This window comes from Macaca fascicularis, chromosome 19, assembly GCF_037993035.2.
Source record: "Macaca fascicularis isolate 582-1 chromosome 19, T2T-MFA8v1.1".
Lineage (NCBI taxonomy): Eukaryota > Metazoa > Chordata > Mammalia > Primates > Cercopithecidae > Macaca > Macaca fascicularis.
Window position 1 is genome coordinate 22,620,393 of NC_088393.1, and position 9,560 is coordinate 22,629,952.

Genomic DNA, 9,560 nt, shown 5'->3' on the forward strand with positions numbered 1-9,560 from the left:
TCTCTGTACTATCCTAGGGCTTTATATGGTTTGCATGAGAGTCGCAATCCAGCCTGAGATCTTCATGCTGGTATAAACCTGTGATTGTATCCGTGTCCCTAAGCCCAGTTATGACAGTCAACATCTCTCCGATTTTCTGGGTTCAGATAGGAGAGCCCTCATTTTCCTATGAGCTGCATTTAAAAATGTTTTGCTGGCCGGGCGCAGTGGCTCAAGCCTGTAATCCCAGCACTTTGAGAGGCCGAGACAGGCAGATCACGAGGTCAGATCAATACCATCCTGGCTAACACAGTGAAACCCCGTCTCTACTAAAAAATACAAAAAAATTAGCCAGGCGAGGTGGCGGGCGCCTGTAGTCCCAGCTGCTCCGGAGGCTGAGGCAGAAGAATGGCGTGAACCTGGGAGGCGGAGCTTGCAGTGAGCCCAGATAGTGCCACTGCACTCCAGCCTGGGCGACAGACTGAGACTCCATCTCAAAAAAAAAAAAGAAAAAAAAGTTTTGCTATCGCCAGATGCGGTGGCTCATGTCCGTAATCCCAGCATTTTGGGAGACTGAGGTGGGCGGATCACAAGGTCAGGAGATGGAGACCATCCTGGCTAATACAGTGAAACCACGTCTTACCAAAAATACAAAAAATTAGCCAGGCACGGTGGCGGGCACCTGTAGTCTCAGCTACTCAAGAGGCTGAGGCAGGAGAATGGCAGTACCTGGGAGGCAGAGCTTGCAGTGACCAGAGATAGTGCCACTGCACTCCTGCACTCCAGCCTGGGTGACAGAGCAAGTCTCCATCTCAAAAAAAAAAAAAAAAAGACCAACCAGTTTTACAATCCCAAATCTGGATGGATGGTCACTTATGACAGTCACAATTCCAACTGTGGACTGCATCCATGTGTGAGATTCACAACTGGGGTCTGTCCATCTGTGAGGGTCACAATTTTAACAGGTGCTTGGTTGTCCATACATGCAAGTCAATCTCACCTGTGTGCTGGGCTCTGTGATGGCACACTGTGTACAATCCAAAGACTTTATACCATAGGTGAGAGTGTGGTAATCCACTCTGACCTTCATAAAAATAGGAGACCTAGAATCTTATCCATTTTCCTAAGCCAAGCTATGAGAGACAGCATATCAACTACTGTCTGGTTTAAGATACGAGAGTCATCATCTCACCTGTGAGATGGGACATGTAACTTGGGAGTAGGTAGTAAGCAGGAGAGTCACATCACCTGGGTGCTTGGCCAGAGATTTGTACAATATTCCCTGATGGAAGGGACTAGGCAGGAGAGGAACATCACCTGGGTGCTGAGTCCAGTGATATGTCACGATGCTCCGTGTGGGCAAGGTTCAGGCAAAAGAAACACATCGTCTGTTCGGTAGGCCCAGCAATATGTTACAATCTTCTATCTATAAACAGAATGCAGGTAAAAGAAGACAGTCACATCTCTCAGGTAATGGATGCGGAGATACGTCACAAGGCCTTCTGTGAGCAGGGCCCATGCATGTGCCTCCCATCCCCTGTGTGTTGAGTCCAGTGATATGACACAATACCCAAATATTCAGGGCCCAGGCAAAATAGGAGTGTCACCTCACCTAGGTTCTGGGTCCAGTGATTTGTTACAATCCCCCTTTTTTTTGGCAGGGCCCGGGCAGAAGAGAAGAGGCACATCACCGAGGGGATGAATGAAAAAATATTTCATAATACCCCTGTAAATAGAACCCATGCAGAAGAGTCACATCAACTATGTGGTGGACGCAGACATGTCACAATACCCAATGTAGGCAGGGCCCAAACATAAGAGGAGAGTCACATCATCTAGGTGCTAGGACTGGTAATACATCACAATCCTTCCTTGGGCAGAGTCTAAACAGTGAAGGAGAGTCATATCACCTATGTGCTGAGTCCAGCAATGTGTCACAATAACTCCTGAGGGAAGAGTCCAAGGAGTATTGTTACATCACCTGGGTGCTGGGGCAGGAATATATTGCAATCTTCCTTGAAAACAAAGACTAGGCAGGAGAATCACATGATCTAGTTTCTGGGACCAGCAATATGTCACAGTGCTTCCCAATGGAGTAGGCCCAGGCTGGAGAGACACATGACCTGGTTGCCAGACCCAGTCACAATCTCCCCTGAGGTCAGGGAACAGGCAGAAAAAAGACACAACCCCTACATGATAGATGCAGGGAAAACACAATAAACCCCTTCTAATCAGGGTCAAGGTAAAAGTCTCTTATCTTCTAGGTGTTGGACCCAGTAATATGTCACAATACCAAAAATATGCAAGGTCCAGGTAAAAGAGGAGAGTCACATCAGTGAGGTGCTGGGTCCAGTGATAAGTCACTATTACTCTTTCTGGCAGGGACCGGGCAGAAAATGTGAGTCACATCACTTAGGTGACTAACGACATGATAGGTAATAATGTCCCTGGGGGCGGAGCCCATACAGGAGAATCACATAACTCAGACATTGCACCCAGACACATGTCACAATAGCAATGTATGTATAGCCAAGGCAGAAGAGGAGAGTCACATAACCTAGGTGCTGGGCCCAGTGATAAATCAGTTTCTTACTGGGCAGAGCGCAAGTGGTAGAGAAGAGTCATATCTCCTAGTTGCTTGGTCTGAAAATATGTAACAATACCCCCTGAGGAGCGGGCTCAGGCAGGAGAGTCACATCACCTAGGTGATGAGCTCAGAGATATGTCACAATGCCTTCAGGTGAGTAGGGCTCGGGAAGAAAAGAAAAATTACATAAACTAGGTCCAGGGCCCAGCCATATGTAACGATAACCCCAGTGGGGATCACCCAGGCATGACAAAAGAGTCACATCACGTAGGAGCTGGCTCTAGCAATATGTAGCAATCTCCAGTGTGGACAGGGCTGAAAAAAAGAATGACCACATCAGTCGTCAACCATGTAATGAACTCAGAAATATGTCAAAATTATTCCTGTGAGCAAAGACCAGGCAGAAGGATTACATCATGTGTGCTGGGCTTAGTAATAAGTCACTCTCTCTGTGGGCATGGTTCAGGCAAAAGAAAAAAGTCACATTACCTAGGTGCTGGGCCCAGAGTGATGCCACAATCTCTTCTATGGAGAAAGCCCAGGAAAAAGAGAAGAGTCACGTCAAATAGTTGATGGGCCCAGAGATATGTCACAATGCCCCTTGCTAACAGGGTCCAGGCAGAAGACTCACATCTTCTTCGTGCTGGGATCAGCAGTGTTTCCAATGTTTTTGAGAGCAGGACCAAGGAAAGAGAGTAACATAACCTCGGTGTTGGGCCCAATGATACATCACAATGTCCCCTGTGGGCAAAAGAGAGGAATCACATTATCTAGGTGCTGGACCTGGCAGTCTGCTTCATTCAATACCCTCTGTAAGCAGAGACTAGGCAGGAAAGGAGAGTCACATCACCGATGTAATGGGCACAGTGATATGTCAGAATACTGTCTGTAGGCAAGGCCTAGGCAAGAGAGTTACATCACCTGGGTGTTACACTCAACAATATGCCACAATGGCCCATGTATGGCACAAGCAGGAGAGCCACATAACCTGGATATTGGGTGCAGTGACATGTCATAGTGCTCCCTATGGGCAGCGCCAAGTCAGGAGAATAGATTCCCATCACCTAGGTCCTGGGTTCAGCGATGTGTCACAATCCTATCTGTGGCCTGAGCCCAGGCAGGAGAGTCAAATCACTCAAGTGCTGGACAAAGGCGTATGTCACAAGCACAGCTGCAGGAAGGTCCATGAATGAGATGAACAATCCTGCACATGTCCAGGAGTCACAGTCTCAACCGTGGACTCTATTTCTGCATGAGAGCTTCTATCTGTCCTGCACACTGGGTCTCCTTAGTGGAGTCAAAGTCTCTTAGGTTTCAGGTGTCCTGAATCTTGGTCTGAGAGTCACCAACTCACCTGTGAACTAGATTCAAGGATGAAAGTCAATTTTCCAACTTTTGAAATGTTTTTTTGGTGTGGAAATTCAGAATCTCAACAGTGTGCTGTGTTCATGTGGAATGATGGCAATCATGAGTGTTGGCTGGGTGTGGATATGATGTCACAATCTCACCTGTATGCTGAGGTCTATTAGGACATTCTCTGTACTACTTCAAGGCCTTATACTGCATACATAAGAGTCATGATCCGGCCTGAGACCTTTATGCCCATATGGACCCATAATTGTACCTGTGGCCCTAAGTCCAGGTATGGGAGTCAACATGTCTCCAGTTGGCTTAGTCCAGATAACAGATTACTTAACTGCCTATGAGCTGGGTTTAGAAATGTTTTGCCATTTCGGCCGGGTGTGGTGGCTCATGCCTATAATCCCAGCACTTTGGGAGGCTGAGGCGGGCGGGTCAACTAAGGTTGGGAGTTTGTGACCAGCCTGACCAACATGGAGAAACCCCATCTCTACTAAAAATACAAAATTAGCCGGGTGCGGTGGTGCATACCTGTGATCCCAGCTACTCGGGAGGTTGAGGCGGGAGAATCGCTTGAACCCAGGAGGCGAAGGTTGTCATGAGCCAAGATCGCGCCATTGCACTCCAGCCTGGGCAACAAGAGTGAAACTCCATCTCAAAAACAAACAAAACAAAACAAAACAAAAGAAATGTTTTGCCATTTCAACTCTGGCCTGATGTTCACATATGACATTCAAAATTGCAGCTGTGGACCGTATCCACTTGTGAAATTGAGGACCTCACCAGTTAGCTCTGTTCATGTGGGAGAGTAACAATCCTAAGGGCTGTTGTGTTGTGCCTCTGAGAAACACAACCTTACCTGTGTGCTAGTCTCTGTGATGACACTCTCTGTCACCTGCGAGCTTTACAAAATACGCAAGACGGTGTCAATTCTTTATGATCTTCATAAAGAGAAGAACCAAAAACTTTTCCATTTGCCTAAGAGTTAAAATGTATAAAATCCTAAAATGTATAAATGTATAAAATCAAGCTGTGACCCAACCACCTTAGGCCCGCGTTGTCACGACCTCCTGAGGGTGTGTCACAGGTGTGTCTTTAATCTTGGCAAAATAAACTTTCTAAATTGAGACCTGTCTCAGATACTTTGGGGTTCACTTTACTAATTTTAGGTAGAATTTAAAATTCTTCTTAAAATAGAAACAAACATAAGGACTAAACTGAGAAAAACTTTAAAAAGTGTACTCAAATTCACTGACACAATCATGGGTATACCTAAATAATGAGATTCTATCCGTTTTAAGTAAGTAAGAAGAAAATACATAATTACAAAGGAGGCTTTACCTTTGGGAAAACAAAAAGCTACTTTTGACCAATTATTCCCACAGATACACACCCGGTCCCCAACCACCCGCCAGGAGGGCCCATCCTGGTGCCTGGAGGGCAGGGTTCCTGCGATCTGGGGTTGGGGTTTGGGCTCAGGCCCCGCGCGGTGGCCTTGGGTCGCGCCCGGCCTGCCGGGTCCCCCAGCCCGAGGGACCGAGCGAGTGCGGGCGGGGCGGGCAGGGCCAGGGTGTCGGGGGCTCGGACTTCTAGCCACCCCTGCCGTGGGGCGGGCTGGGGCCGGCTTCCCGCTCTGGGAAATTTGCCCCCGCCGTCCCTGCCAGTGGCTGTCGTGGGTAGCCCCGCCTTGGAGCCTCGGCTACGGAGCTGCGCCGGACGGAAGAGCTGCGGGTGGGGAGGGACCAGCGGGCGGAGAAGGGACGGCCCTGCAGGTGACGCGTTGACTGGAAAGGGCGCCTGGGTGGGAGCAGGCACTGGCGGGTGATTGTGCCCCACGGGCCAGCCCCCAGGCTTTGCTGCCGACACTTCCCGAAATTCACAGCCAGAGCGGGCGCACTAGTGTGTGTGGCGCCTGGAACCGCAGGGTCCCCACCCAAGTACGAGACCCCCGGAGGCAGCCCTGCCCAGGGGCGTCCACAGTCCCGGCCCCAGACCCCAGGTCCTGGCCATATTCGCCAAAGTCAGAGGCTGGGATCTGGCGGGCGGATGTAGGGTATCAGTTGAGCCCAGCTCTTGCCCGGCGGTGGCCAGCATAACGCAGTAAGACTCTCTGGAGTCCCCACTGTCCCCAACCTGCTGTCAAGCCCGCTGGGCTAAGGGATCCCTCTGCTCCTAGAGGTGCGTACCCAACGCCAGGCAGAGGGAGCAAGTGTGGGGCTGCTGGCGGTCAAGGTCCCCGGAGATGATGAGGGTCTTCTAGGAGGAGCCCCGGGGCCACAGAAGGGGAGGGGAGTGTGCGCGAAGCCCACCTTGCAAAGGCGTTCTCCTCCCCGAGGGGCTGCACCTTCGGCCTCCAGACAAGTCTCTGTGCGCTCCCAGTGCTGCTGCCGGCACCTGCGCTCCACACTCCTGGCTGCCAAACAAAGAGGAAGCCAGCCCCCTGGGAACAGGCCACTCTCAGCTTCAGGTAGGGCTGGAGGCCCAGTGAGTCTGAGTGACCAACAAGTGAATGAGCTGGGAATGAAGCCTCCTGGGGCCAGGAGAGAGAGACCAGGTGGGAGGGCAATGAATGCCTGTACCTCTGGGGCTCCGGGCTGCCAGTGGCCCGACAGGGCTCCCGGTCGGGAGCCAACTCCAGTTTCCTCACCTGTCCCACAGGACGAATATAGCAGGACTGTTGTGATGATGAGGCTGGATAATACTGGTAAGCATTTATTAGCCTGCCTGGTCTCTGGATATATATATTTTTTCTTGGTAAAGAAACTTTGCCGCCCAATATCTACTATGGGGGAAAGAGTTTGGGAGGCAGAAGGCAGGACTCTCACCCTTGGCTTCAGAGTCCCTTATGGGTGCCCTGTCCCTTAGGTTCAATTAAAGCACATAGTTGGAAACAAGTCCCCTACCCAGTACAGCTACAGAGTCTGGAACCAGAAGATCTTGTTGTCTTATTGCCAAATCCTAATTCCTCGGGGTGGGGGGTGGTGGTTAGCTTCAGACAGGAGTCTGAATTTGATTCTCACTCTCCAGGGTCAATCCAAGGCTCCTGTGATGCGATGTTGCTCTACCCCATCCCACCCCCGTGCTTCCCCCAGTGCACTGGGAGTCCTTAACTGTATTGACCTCAATTTGGAAACAGTGTTCCCAAGGCAGGAGATGTGGCCCTCCCCAGGTAGCTGGCCTGATAAACACCTGTCCTGGGGCAAAAGACCTAAAGCAGGGAGGGACTCTCACTTCCCACTTTCATATGCTATAGCCATTTAATGGGCTGTGGTGACCTCTCTGGGTCACCTAGCCTGCAGAATGGGATGTTGACTTTATGCCACAGTGAGGGAACTGAGGCACAGGGCTAGTGAGTGAGAAAATCAGAAAGACTCTGTGACTAGGAAACACTATTCAGGCCCACGGCCCCTACAGGACTCAGCATCCTTTGGGGTGCACCAGTGGGTGGTATGCAGCACCCTGGTTACCATCTGTACCTTGTGGGGGTGAGGGTGAGTGTCCTGGCAGGACAAGGTGCTCTAGGACCCACGAGGTAGATAGACATTGCCCCCCTTTCCCTGGCTGTGGGCACGGCAAGAGTTCTGAGTTCTGTTCTCTTTTTTTTTTTTTTTTGAGACGGAGTCTTGCTCTGTCCTCCAGGCTGGAGTGCAGTGGCCGGATCTCAGCTCACTGCAAGCTCCGCCTCCCGGGTTTACGCCATTCTCCTGCCTCAGCCTCCCGAGTAGCTGGGACTATAGGCGCCCACCACCTCGCCCGGCTAGTTTTTTGTATTTTTAGTAGAGACGGGGTGTCACCGTGTTAGCCAGGATGGTCCCGATTTCCTGACCTCGTGATCCTCCCGTCTCGGCCTCCCAAAGTGCTGAGATTACAGGCTTGAGCCACCGCGCCCGGCCCTGTTCTCTAATATATGTGAGGACCAGTGCCTACATGCAGTAGACACTTTCTCATTTCAGACATTCCAAAGATTTTAGGGGATGCATAGAAAGAAACTGAGATTCTAACCACATCCTCACACTGACAGGAGCCTCCAGTCCGGACTCAGCTCTGACTCCTCCTGGGGAGGTTTACTCCACCCTCCTCCTTCCAACTAGAACCCAGCCCCAATAGCCCCGTGCACACCCATCTTTTATAGCAGCAGCCTGTCTTGGCAACTCAGCATTCTCTGCAATAATCTTGCTGTTTGTTGCTTACTTCTTTAGTGTTTGCTCCTTGCAGCTGTGTCTAGTTCACCGCTATGTTCCCAATACCAGGCACAGTACTCGGCCCATGGGAGGTGCTCAATGAGCAGTTGTTTAATCCATGAACAATGGCTGTCTCTGTGCTAGGGAAGCAGAAGGAGTAGGTCAGAGCACACCTTAGCTCACCCATTCCCTACCTGGGTGGCCTTGGATAAGTCCTGAATTTTTTTCCTTTCAGTCACCTCGTCTGTGACATGGAGATTAATTAAACTTACCTGAGTTATTTCTGATGAGAATTTAATGCACAAAAGTATCTAAAATGCTTCTAAACACAGACTGGCACTGTCAGGCCTCTGAGCCCAAGCCAAGCCATCGCATCCCCTGTGACTTGCATGTATACGCCCAGATGGCCTGAAGTAACCAAAGAATCACAAAAGAAGTGAAAATGCCCTACCCCGCCTTAACTGATGACATTCCACCACAAAAGAAGTGAAAATGGTCGGTCCTTGCCTTAAGCGATGACATTATCTTGTGAAATTCCTTTTCCTGGCTCATCCTGGCTCAACAAGCTCCCCCACTGAGCACCTTGTGACCCTCACTCCTGCCCACCAGAGAACAACCCCCCTTTGACTGTAATTTTCCTTTACCTACCCAAATCCTATAAAGTGGCGCCACCCTTATCTCCCTTTGCTGACACTCTTTTCGGACTGAGCCTGCCTGCACCCAGGTGATTAAAAAGCTTTATTGCTCACACAAAGCCTGTCTGTTTGGTGGTCTCTTCACACGGACGCGCATGACAGGCACAGTGAGAGTGCAGCACACATGTGAGTTGTTTGCATTATCATGCCGCAGGTTGTTGGAATTCTTTTTCACTCATCATTTAGATCTTGAAACTGTGTTTACCTCATTGCATGTAAGGAAAATACATTTTGAATTATGTTTAGCATTTCACACTGAAATTATTTAAACTAAAAATAAACTTTAAAAAAATAGCCGGGTGTGGTGGCCGGCGCCTGCAGTCCCAGCTACTCCGGAGGCTGAGGCAGGAGAATGGCGAACCTGGGAGGTGGAGCTTGCAGTGAGTCGAGATCGCACCTCTGCACTCCAGCCTGGGAGACAGAGTGAGACTCCGTCTCAAAAAAAAAAAAAAAAAGATATATATAAATAGTTGATATTTATATATGATTCCTGTATGCTGCATAACTCTTGTAGCACAGAGCTGTTGATTTTTTAGATAATGTATATTACACAGTTATTTATTTTTTAGATAAGGTACATTATTTGCCTTTTTCAGTGATATTTTGGTATTTTATATTCAGCTTAGATAGCGTTTCTATTATTTGTATAAATAAATATATTCTTTTCTATTTTCAGCTAATAACTGTGGCCACATAGTTTTAAAATATTTTGTTACATTATCTGGAAGAGTTGATAAGATAATCTTATATTTTGTGTAT

The 9,560-nt window shown here is 49.3% G+C and overlaps 1 long non-coding RNA gene across 1 annotated transcript; it reads right to left on the reverse strand.

Moving 5' to 3' along the window:
* Positions 1–1,289: 1,289 nt before the first annotated feature.
* LOC135968602 (uncharacterized) lies at positions 1,290–3,302 on the reverse strand. The gene is made up of 3 exons (XR_010583517.1): positions 3,056–3,302; positions 1,592–1,705; positions 1,290–1,405 (listed from the first exon to the last, which is right to left on the reverse strand). It is a non-coding gene; the product is annotated as an uncharacterized lncRNA (long non-coding RNA).
* Between the last annotated feature and the right edge of the window lie 6,258 nt (positions 3,303–9,560).